Below are 9,978 nucleotides of genomic sequence, written 5' to 3'. Positions count from 1 at the left end.
TTTGAAACTCTAGGTGATTCTGGAGGAGTTTACAGTCAGTGAGGGTAGAACAGGCAGAAGAAGTCAGGTATATAATGAAAATGAGATTTGTATTAAAAAAAAGCAACAAAGTAAACTAATTTTATTTAGTAAAGTTCTGATAAAATTCGGATTATATGTACACAGATAGTCACCTCCTCCAAAGTCCCAGCTTTACAGTACTGGTGCAGTCCTGCCTGCAACCTATCCTGAGTTATGGTCTGACCTCTGCTCCTAGGCCCTGAAGACCTCTCACCTTAGCCAGTCAGTCCCCGTCACCTTCCTATACTGTCTCTTTCCCCATAGCTCACCTCTCACCTCCTTTGTAAAGCAATTTTGTGCACGTGTTAGCTATTAAAGAGCAGTTTGCCTAGCAAGGAGGCAGTAAGGGGCTACCAATCTCGTGAAATCACAAAAAATGACAAAACAAAAACCAATAAACGAGTCTTGGTCAGTGCCTCATTCATTTCAATGGGTAGCTGTAATGCTGCATTCCTAGCACCAGGTGTTGCTATGTGAAACTATAAATAGCAGAAACAATGAGGAGTCCTTGTGGCACCTTAGAGACTAACAAATGTATTTGGTTTCAGAGTGGTAGCCGTGTTAGTCTGTATCAGCAAAAAGAACAAGGAGTCCTTGTGGCTTAGACTTTTGTGGGCTAGAACCCAATTCATCAGATGCATGGAGTGGAAAATACAGGAATAGGTATAAATACATGAACAGATGTGAATTGCCTTACCAAGTGTGGGGTCAGTCTGTTCATGCATTTATACCTGCTCCTGTATTTTCCACTCCATGCATCTAATGAAGTGGGTTCTAGCCCACGAAAGCTTATAGCCAAATAAATTTGTTAGTCTCTAGGATGCCACAAGGACTCCTCGTTGTTTTTGCTGATGCAGACTATCTGCCACTCTGAAACCTATAAATAGCAGCACTCTCAAACACCCTCACATGACCCCAAATGGTTCCTACCAACAAGCAGCGTTGTCTTATCTTGGATCCATGGGAAATCCAGGCTGGTGGAAAAAGAATGCCACGTCTCTTTATAGTCTGAGGACAAAAGGAAATTGGAAACCAGCTCTGCAGTGTGCACCTGCCATTGGTTTCTCTCTCTCTCCCTCCTCTTGGGGCGTCATACCTGGTTTCAGTGAAGAAAGTTCTCTCCCATTGGGCTCTCACCTTCAGAGGTTCCATCATAGTAGAAAATTATTTAAAAATCAAGAAGAAAAGGTGATGGGAGGTTTTCCCAAGAATATTGCTTAGTGAGGGGAGCTTATAGAATCATAGAGATGTAGGGCTGGAGGGACCTCAAGAAGTCATCAGGTCCAGTTCCCTGCATTCAGGCAGGACCAATTAAACCTGGACCATCCCTGACAGGTGTTTGTCCAACCTGATCTTACAAACCTCCAATGATGGAGATTCCACAACCTCCCTTGGTAACCTGTTCCAGTGCTTAACTGTGCTTAGGGTTAGAAAGTTTTTCCTAATATCTAACCTAACTGGATAAATTCATGGTGCTTAAGTCCATTAATGGCTAATAGCCAGGATGGGGTAAGGAATGGTGTCCCTAGATTCTGTTTGTCAGAGGATGGAGATGGATGGCAGGAGAGAGATCACTTGATCATTGCCTGTTAGGTTCACTCCCTCTGGGGCACCTGGCATTGGCCACTGTCAGTAGACAGATACTGGGCTAGATGGACCTTTGGTCTGACCCGGTACGGCCGTTCTTATGTTCTTATGTAAATCTCCCTTGCTGCAGATTAAGCCCATTACTACTTGTCCTGTCTTCAATGGACATGGAGAACAACTGATCCTCACCCTCTTAACATATTTGAAGGCTGTTATCAGGTCCGGCTTCAGTCTTCTTTTCTCAAAACCAAGCCTGCCTGTGTTGTTGTTTTTTTAACCTTTCCTCATTTATTCTCCTATTCAATCACGTGAGCTCCCAGAGTTGCCGACAAAAGCAGGACATTTGGCTTTCCACAGCAGTTTGCCCTTTGCCCTGGACAAATCAGCCTGCTTTGGGATCAGCACCTATAGCCTTTCCCCAGCTTGTGCAGCATGGAGGGAAGGGGTCTGGCTCAGCCCCTATGTGTTCAGCTCACCAAAAGTGACCTTTCGCTGCAGTGTCAAAGCGCCAGACTCCAGGAAGCAAGCAGCTGTGTCAGCAAGCCAAGTGCAAGCCAGCAGATGGGGGCAAAGGACAACATCTCCTGTGTTAATAAAAAAAGACGACCCTGAAAACCAGAATAGAGCACAGAGAGTATAATTTGTCAATGTTTCCTAATGTTTTCAAGCATTAAATGTGACCTGCTAAGGGGAAAGAATTAGACTTGTCCCTTTTTTAAAACAAAGAGTTCTTTATGTTGTAAAAAGACCTGAAAAGTGGTTTGTTTGGTGGTTTATTGTTTTGTGTAGTTTTTAATTGAGGTCTTGACTCCATGGTGACTAGAGAATGAAACTTATGCTTTGATTTAAAAACTGTTTTTCTAGTACTCATAGTTGTGAGGATAAATTTGAAAACATGAACCAAACATAACTGATCCAGTATCGTCTGCCTGAGTCTGCTGTCAGCCTGAAACAACAGCTCTGAGATTTGCACCATTCATCTCTATTGGGCTATTAACACTGAAATCTTAAAACATCAGCTTAAGTGTCAATATAATTAGCCATTTGACTGCTGGTGCTTTTGGCAGAAACATTCATCTAATGTTCTTATCCCATGATCCCAAACCACCTTCTCAAGGGTGAACCGGAATGCTACAGAATCCAGGAATATTAACACAGAATTTAGATCTAGTTTGCCACCAGTTACACATGGCCTTGCTTATAGCTGAGTTTAAACACAAAAATGGGGCAGATTTGATTTGAAATGGCATTGTCAAGTGGCTTACAATCAAAATTTCAGTTTTGTTTTAAAATGAGAGGGAAATAAAAAGGGAAATGGAGGGAGAGTTTACAAATTAATATGATGGAACCCTGAAATGTTGGAAATTCTAAAACAAGAATCTACTACTAGCAACATGAGAGCCAGAAACTGAAACTCACTAAGAACAAAAAGTGAAATTGGCTATAAATTGAAAGTGAAAGTGATGAGTCCACTTTCATTGAGCAAAGTGCAGAAAGTAAACAAACATAAAGGGGGAAAAGCAAATTCCATTTTTAAAATGCTTTTTGTTTTTAGAAAGTTATTAACAGAACACTGGTTAGGAGTTTTAATGGTATGTGTCCTGTGTGAGTTATGTTCATTCATATTTGGGAAGGCTTTAAAACTGCTGTCCAAAAACATAGCTGCTTCTGTGTTATAACCTATAGAAGAACTCCCTTATGCAGCTTATTCCTGATACTTCCTCATAATTGAAGCTTTTTTCTTTCCAATAAGCCTATACATCTGGAAATGGATATGTTTTCTCAAAAAGTACTAGAAGAAAATTAAACCACGCTGAAACTGTATGTTAAGGATGAGTGAATAGGTCTCCCTAATTGATGATTTGTGATACAATAGACAATGCCAGCAGAGGAAACATTCACCCTAAACGGGTGTGTGGCTTACTCCAATGTTGCACTAAGGAACTAAAACCCAATGCTGAAAGCTTTAATGATCAGATGATCTTCTTTATGTCGCAGATGCAACTTTTTGTTGTATATTTTACCTGCTTAAACAAACAGCAAGTGCTGTTTGCTGTATTCCTGGGGCAGAACAGGAAATTTCTCCTGACATGCAGTGACAGCTCAAAACATTCAATTGCTTTGGAGGTTAGCAACATAAGTAAAGAGAGGAGCAGATTGGCTAGGTCATAGGTAAGAGACCCATTCTCTTCCAATGAGATTTTACTTTTTAGGTTGGGTCTCTGGAATTCTAACACTGCTGTTAGGCCAAGAGCAGAGATCCTCATGCCTGTGGTATTTGCTCAGAGGGCATGACCACTTCGGGCAAGTCTTTCATGTGAGTCAGCTTTAGCTGATCCATGGGAAAATTCCTTTGTGTTGTCAGGCAGGGTTTGTTCACAGTTTCAAAGGATAATCCGACTGAAAGGAAAATACATCTAAATTTTAGCATATTTGGGTCAACTGTTCAATTAAATCTAGTACAATGCAAAGGATGTTCATTTTTCTTTGAGCGTCAACTTTAATAAAGAGAATCATCAATCAGAAATCTGTGGTCTTTAAAAAAGCCCCTTTTAATATTAGATTCCACATGAGCTTAGCCCAAATGGACTATCCCTGTATGGAAATGCAGTTAAATTAGTTATATAAAATTAATGAAAGTTGCAACTTTTCTATGCCGGAGAAAGCAAACTAAGGGGTTGCTCCTGGAAACACTTCCTCAGGTGAATAGACCCTACTCACATAAGTGGTTTCAGCAGGACACAGCTCATGATCCTGTGCTCATTGAAGTCAATGGCAGTTTTTTCATTGATTTCAATGGGTGCAGGATCAGAGGCCCAGGTACTCAATATGCAGGATCAAGCTATTAGTTGAATAATCAACTCGTTAATCATACATAATCAACAATCAAAGCGACTCATTTTCCCCCTGCTGTCCACATATGGCTCGCTCAAGGCAAAAGAGATATAAGTGAGAGAGAAACTCTATGGGCCTTGCACACTGAAATGAGTGGGAGTCACCCATGAGCATCTGAAGACAGAATTTGCCCCACGTGTCCTAGCTTTATTCTGAAGTGGTTTGTAGTCTTTATTAAATTCATGTAGCACTAGACCCTGCACCCCTCATTCCCATTCGGCAGGACCTCCTCCAAGCCAGACAATTCCTGCACCATTTACCCTGAGTAAGGAGCAGCACCAGGAACAAGTTGTGTTATAACTCCTCCTCCCACTTTGCTCTGGGGGAGGAATACAGTACTACACCCCTTTCGTGGAGTGGCATAATCCCCACTGTGTGCCCACCAAGTACCTGAGCCAGTGAGCAGGGTGAGGGTAGAACTCTCTCCACTCACCATCCACTTGATCACAGTGGGGAGTATCAGGCAAGTAGCCCCTGCCCTCGCACTGCTGCAGAATAGCACTCTGTGCAGAGCGTAAAGGAGTCCTTACTCCATCTCACTGCTCTAAGTGGCCAAGTAAGGGCTGTGACAGCCCAGCCCTCCACCAACAGTCCTGTTGAAATCAGTGGGACTACTCATGAAGTCAGGTATTACGCAGCATGAGGAAGAGAGGCAGAATTAGACCTTAGTCCTTTTGTTCTGTGTTCGTACCGGGCGTAGCACAATGGGGGTCTGGTCCATGACTGTGGCTCTTAATGCTACTGCTAATGCTACTTTCAGCACTGGGTTTCAGTTCCTTAGTGCAACAATTAGTGCAACAAATTATTATTAGCAGTAGAAGTAATAATAGATGTCCCTACATGACTTTAAGCCTGCTTTTGGAGCTATGATAATAATAAATGTTCACATGGAAGGTCTACATGCACTTGCCAAAAATAATATGAGGATTTATGCTTATCATATTCTGTTGTAACATTCTGTTTGTTCCACTGCATATGGGGCCTTAGAACCCCAAGTATCCCAATACACTAACTCCTCCCTGGACGTACAAGCCTACTGCTGAGAGGTGAGTGTGGATGTACACTGAGGAAGGAGCAGGTACCTCCTGCATCAAAGGAATTCTGTAGAAAGTTTGTACGTTCTGAAATCATATTTTGCATTCATAGATTCGAAGACCAGACGTCTAGTCTGACCTGTATAATGGAGACTATAGAACTTCCCCAAAATAATTCCTAGAGTATATCTTTTAGAGAAACAGCCAATCTTGATTTTAAAATTGTCACTGTGAAGGAGAATCCACCCCAACCCTTGGTAAATTGTTCCAATGGTTAATTACCCTCATCATAAAAAATGCAGGCCTTATTTCCAGTGTAAATTTGTCTATCTTCAGCTTCTAGCCATTGGATCATGTTATACTTATCTCTGCTAGATTGAAGAGCCCATTAATAAATATTTATTCCCCATGTAGGTACTGCTAGACTAATCAAGTTGCCTTGTAACCCTCTCTTTGTTAAACTAAATAGATTGAGCTCCTTGAGTCTATCACTATAAGGCATATTTTCTAATCCTTTAACCATTGTCATGGCTCTTCTCTGAACCCTCTCCAATTTATAAACATGTTTCTTGAATTGTGGTCACCAGAACTGGATGCAATATTCTCTCCACTCCTACTCAGGATTCCCCTGTTCATGCATCCCAAGATTGCATAAGGTCTTTTGGCCACAGCATTGCACTGGGAGCTCACGTTCAGCTGATTATTGACCACAACCCCCAAATCTTCTTTAGAGTCACTGCTTTCCAGTATACAGTCCGCCATCCTCAAAGTATGGTCTATATTCTTTGTTCCGTGAAGTATATATTTAGCTATTGTGATACAGCATGGCCAGAGAGCAGCAGGAGAGTGTTACAAGGGAGCCTTATTCCCTGTAAGGGGAAGAAAGTTTGCTATAGATTAACTAGAGCACCTGAAGCCAATTAGAGCACCTGCAGTCAGTCACATGATAAAAACCCCCTGCTTTAATCAGACAGTGTGGGAGTTGGAGCAGAAAGGATTGGTATTGGAGCAGAGAACAGTTTGAAGGAGTTGGAGCAGAGAACAGTTTGAAGAGAAGCAGAGGAAAGTTTGGAGAAGTGCTGCGGTGGGCTAAGAAGTCCAAGACCCTAGGTAAGGGGCACATGGCTCATGCAGAGGGAGGGCAGGAAGCCCCCCACAAGCTGAAGGGCAGAGGAGGGAAGTAGCCCAGGGGAAGGAACCGCCAGTTCAAGTGGTTCACCACTATCCTCAGGGCCCCTGGGCTGGGACCTGGAGTAGATGGCGGGCCCAAGTCCCTCTCTCTCCACTCCCCTCCTCAAAGACACTAGTGGGGCAATTAATATTCCGATTCAGAGGCAAGAAATGGTGCCCTGAACCCCCCACAAAGAAGAGAAAGCGCGAGACCCATCATAACAGTACCGGCAATTAGCCACACGTGGTGTCAGGAGTGGGATATGCGCGCTGGGGACTTAAACCAGGGTTAGGCAAAACCCTCCCGTCCTTAAGATGAACGACGTGGTCAAGGCCCTAATACAAGCCACCGCGGCCCAGCAGGAGGCTACCCGAGTCCAAGCAACCGCCCAACAGGAGGCGACTCGGATGCAGCAGGAGACTAATCATCTGTTGATGAGTCAGGCTGCCCAGGACCGGGCCCTGCTGAAAGACCTGGTGAACCAGATGAAGGCCCTTATGGAACTGAACCGCAACTGTGAAGGGACCCGGACCATACGGGCCAGCCATTGCCTACAGAAAATGACAGGGGAGGATGATGTGGAGGCATACCTCCTGGCTTTTGAAAGAGCAGCCCTGCGGGAGGCCTGGCCCCGAGATCAGTGGTCTGGTATCCTTGCCCCATTCCTGTGTGGGGAGGCCCAGAAGGTCTACTACGATATGGCTGCAGAGACTGCAGCAGATTACTCCCAGCTGAAGGCAGAGATCCTGGCCAGATCCAGAGTAATGACAGCATTGCGAGCCCAGAGGTTCCATGAGTGGCAGTATACGAAGGACAAGACACCCCGATCGCAATTGTTTGACCTGATCCACCTGACCCGGAAATGGCTGCGCCCTGAGGCCCTCAGCTCTGAGAAGATGATGGAGGTCCTGGTACTGGACCGGTATATGAGGGGGCTACCACCAGGTCTCCGGGCTTGGGTTGGCCAGAATGACCCCTCCACCTATGATGAGTTGGTCTCCCTCGTGGAAAGACAGCTGGCAGCCCGCGAACTGTTCCAGACCCCAGGTGGAGAGACACGGCAATCCAGGAAGCCAACCCCAAACCCAAGGCCCCGGACTGTCGAGAACTATAGGAGAACTGTAACGGGGAGGAAAGACACCGAGGAATGGCTCAAGGCCAGGAAGGGACCTGGGGGTTTGGGAAGAGAGAGGTGGGGGGCCGGCCAAATAGCCCCAGGCAGAGGATGACAACCGGAATAAGGGGGCGGTGTTATGAGTGTGGGGAACTGGGGCATATAGCAGCCCAATGCCCCAACAGGGAAGAACCTATGCAGTGTAATCTGGGGGATTACGGGGAGCAATGTGGCCTAATCGGCCTGGTAGGGGTCACAATGACCTCACATGGGTATACAAGATCAGTAAAAATGAATGGCATTAAGACCATAGGATTAATAGATTCTGGGAGTGCTGTCACGCTGGTCTCGGGGAAGTTCGTGGCACAAGACCAACTAACCTGGGCCAAAAACACAGGGGTAACATGCGTTCATGGCACCGTGAATTTTTACCCCACAATCCCGGTGCGGATTGTGATCCAGGGGAATACTACCAGGGTGACTGCAGGGGTGGTCCCCAAGCTCCCCTACCCTGTCTTAATTGGTAGGGACTTCCCCGGGTTTGAGAGCTTACTTACTCCAATAGAGCCAGGGGAGGGTAGCAACCCCCAGGCTGAGACGGAGGCACCTACAGATAGCCTCACCCCAATGTTTGTCAAATTTTCTCCAGAATTATTCTCATCCCCTGGGAAACCCCGAAAGTCTAGGCGAGAAAGAAGGGCAGATAAAAGATTAGGGACCAGGATTCTAGCAGAGAATCAAAAAACTTCCCTTGTGGGTAGGTGAACCCGCTCAGGAGGCCAGGAGATAATTCAGGCCAGGGAGGACTCGGAGGCGGTTCCTAGCACAAGTGGGAGCAACCCAGGGGGAAGAGTAGAAATAGACACCCTAGAATTAGGTCAGATCGGTACCGCACGTGAGAATTTTGGGCAGGACCAGGCCAATGATCCGCTATATGCGAATGTGAGGGAGGAGGTAGTGGAAGTAAATGGTGTACCTGTGGAAGGAAAGATCAAAGGCCCAGGGCCATATTATGTGCTCAAACGCGATCTCTTGTACAGGATAGAGCAAATACGAGGGGAAGAAGTAGAGCAACTCTTAGTCCCACGGAAACACACAAGGGCAGTACTAGAGTTAGCTCACAGTCATCTATTTGGGGGACATCTAGGAGTAGACAAGACACTGGATAGAGTCCTAAGAAGGTTTTATTGGCCAGGGATACGTGCAGAAGTCCAGTGCTATTGTGCCTCCTGCCCTGAATGCCAGTTGCATAGCCCACGACCTTACTTGCGGGCTCCATTAATACCTTTGCCTATTATTGAAGTCCCTTTCGAGAGGATAACCATGGACATAGTGGGCCCACTGGAAAGATCGGCACGGGGCCACCGAAACGTACTAGTCATCCTTGACTACGCCATGCGGTATCCAGAGGCCATTCCTTTAAGAAACCCCACATCCAAGGCAATAGCAAAAGAACTACTACAGGTTTTTGCCAGAGTGGGCATCCCTAAGGAGATCCTGACAGACCAAGGAACCCTGTTCATTTCAAAATTAATGAAGGACTTATGTGCCCTACTCCGCATCCAGGCCATACAGACCTCAGTCTACCATCCACAAACAGATGGACTGGTCGAGCGGTTTAATCGTACCCTTAAAAGTATGATCCAGAAGGTGGTAGCACAGGATGGAAAAGACTGGGATACCCTTCTACCGTATCTAATGTTTGCTATACGGGAAGTCCCCCAGGCGTCCACTGGTTTCTGTCCCTTTGAACTACTATACGGACGCCACCCACACGGGATATTAGATATCGCCAAGGAAGATTGGGAAGAACAACCCAACCCAGGAAAGAATGTCATTGAGCACGTGACACAGATGAGAGAGCGAATAAGTCGAGTAACCCCTATAGTATGAGAACATTTGGAAAAAGCACAAGAGGCCCAGCAGACATATTACAACTGTTGGGCGAAAGTACGGAGATTTCAGCCGGGGGCAACGGGTGATGGTGCTAGTGCCGACAGCAGAAAGCAAACTCCTAGCCAGCTGGCACGGACCATATGAAATAGTGGAAGCCATTGGGGAGGTGAACTATAAGGTCAGACAACCAGACCCGCCGAAAGCCAGAGCAAATCTACCAC

This window comes from Mauremys reevesii, linkage group 1 (assembly GCF_016161935.1).
Source record: "Mauremys reevesii isolate NIE-2019 linkage group 1, ASM1616193v1, whole genome shotgun sequence".
Lineage (NCBI taxonomy): Eukaryota > Metazoa > Chordata > Testudines > Geoemydidae > Mauremys > Mauremys reevesii.
The sequence above is the reverse complement of the archived record's forward strand: the minus strand, read 5'-3'. Positions refer to the sequence as shown.